At 41.1% G+C, this 2,389-nt stretch overlaps 1 pseudogene; it reads right to left on the bottom strand.

Moving 5' to 3' along the window:
* Nucleotides 1–1,846: 1,846 nt before the first annotated feature.
* On the bottom strand, nt 1,847–2,200 carry LOC102871749 (annotated as a pseudogene).
* Nucleotides 2,201–2,389: the final 189 nt, after the last annotated feature.

Here is a 2,389-nt window from a genome sequence, read left to right as displayed (position 1 = left end):
TGTAAAGATGTACAGAAACAACTGGTGCAAAGGACTACAAGAACTACAACTTCTTGGACTGTGAAATCCGAGTAACTTAATGGTGCCTGGCTAGCACTGTGGAACCACTCTCAGAGGGCTCACAGCAGGGCTGCACAGAATGGGAGACTAGAACAAAACTTATAAAAAAGAAACACTTACTTGTCTGCAAAAGACTGGAACTCCAGAGACTATGGGATTTCCATAGTCTTAATCATCTTTCAAAGTTGGATCAAATCTCACCCCTATAGCTCAACTTTTCACTGATTAACAGACAAGTGTTAAAGGTGAACAGTTACACCAGAGAGGCTCTCATGCTTTAGAATAACCACATAAGGTGAAAAGAGCAGCATTTCCCAAAGGATGAGAGCTCAGGCAGAAGGATTAATGGAAACAAGAATTAAGAATCACAGAAGTGGGAGGAGTATGGTTAGCTAGCATAAGTAATGTGATAAAGCACAATGTGTAAGAAGGGTTGGATGGAAAACCTATTTGCTTTGTAAACTTTTACTCAAATCACAATAAAAACAAGTAAATATGACATGCACAGAATAGTATATTAAGAAATCACCTCTCCATTAGCTCAGCAAGGAAGTGCCTGCTTGTCACAAAATAGTGTCAATCACTATTAAAGGCAGTTAGGACGCCTTAGTAACTCAGCTGGCCACCCCAGAGTGTCCTCCAACTCGTTCTGCTCTTCAGTGCTGGAACAGAAGACATCCTCCATTGGTTGTCAAAATCCAAACTGGTTATCTATAGGTCAGTCAGTTGGTCTATCGATCGATCAATCTATTTATTTTAGGGTCAGCCACTAATGTGACCAAAGTCAGTGGTTGCTTCACAAGAAAGCAGACTTGGTGTGGCCAGAAACTACCATTTTCACGGAATACTTTTCCCAGGAGAATCCAGAAGGGGCCTAGATTTCAAAGAAAATTTTTTTTTCTTTTTTTAACTAGTACTATGATAGACTGTAATGTGTTGTTGAGTCGGTATAAACTCAAATGACTCTCAAATGAGTTATTAGAGACTGTAAATCACAAGGGAGGAGACTGCCCAACTTTCTCCCTCAGAAGAGCTGATATACTTGAACCAAGTTCCTTTGGGTTGTTAGTGTAGTTCCTTACCATTAGGCTATCACAACTCCTTATTTAACAGACTAGTGCTGGCCAAACAAAATACAGCTATAGGTCAAATTCAGGCCATTCAAGGTCCCTGTATGGACACATGATTGATGTTAGGTCCTGTCAAGTATGATTCATAGTGACCCTAAGAACAACAGATCTGAACTTTGTCCTATCCTGTGTCATCTTCACAATCTCCAACACAATGCTGCAGTCACTGTGCCCATCTATCTGGTTGAGGGTCATCCTCTCCTTCACTGTTCCCCTACCTTTCTAAACATGATGTATGTCCCTTTTTACCCATCATGTCTAAAGTACAAGAGATGAAGCTTCATCATCTTTGCCTGCAAGAAGCACTCTGGCTGCACCTCTCTAAGACATACCTGTTCTTTTGGTAGTCCACTGGATACTTAGTACTCTTCTTGTGTAGTGATGGAGTAGAGGTATAGAATTAAAGGTTTGGGTTTAAGATTAAGATCCTCAGAGCTGCCCAACATCTGAGGGTCTTATTTATTTAAAGTTAGCTTCATATTTACACTGTTCTATATAGAATACAAACGTAACCCCACCAGTATGGCCAACAATTAAAATAAGCTTTCCAAATACTAGCAAATGGATCCTTTTACTTTTAAAGGTTCATGGTTTTTTGTTGTTGTTGTTGTGTTGGTTTTTTTTTTTTTTATTTTAGTTTTGTGTTTTATTTAAGTTCAGGCCTTGACTGCATATTTCTGCAGTGGGTACAGACGCTCTTTCCGCTGCTGCTTCTTGGTCTTCAGTTTCTCCTCATGCATGTTGAGCCTTCGGCGCATGGCACGTGTTTTCTTGGGCCGCAGATCCAGGGGTTTGTACTTCTTGCCCTTATAGTATTTTCTGAGGTTCTCCTTCTGAGTCTGGTTAATAACAGAGAGAACACGGGATTTTCGGACAACTCGGATTTTGGAGAGCTTAAAAGCCTGTCACTTTGGCGACGCGCAGCTGGGGAAGCTCCACCTTCAGCGTCCAGCTGTTTTTAACAGCTCCTCCTTCATTCCGCGAAAGTCCCGAGCCTTGATTTTGGCCATGGCTGAGCGATAGAACCTAAGGTTCATGTTTTAAAGAGCCAAATCCACTGCCTTTTGAACTCTCTGCGACTCCTCTGGGTTTCCAAAGATGTAAATCCTTATGGAAGCAGACTGTCTTGGTGCTCTTCCTTGGATAAAGGTGGGTGATTCAAAGTACCAATCTTTCTTGTTGATGTGATGAATTACATT

This window comes from Elephantulus edwardii, unplaced genomic scaffold (genome assembly GCF_000299155.1).
Source record: "Elephantulus edwardii isolate Elephantulus edwardi_28Jun2011 unplaced genomic scaffold, EleEdw1.0 scaffold00366, whole genome shotgun sequence".
NCBI classification, from domain to species: Eukaryota; Metazoa; Chordata; class Mammalia; order Macroscelidea; family Macroscelididae; genus Elephantulus; species Elephantulus edwardii.
This window is presented reverse-complemented; position numbering and strand designations above follow the sequence as displayed.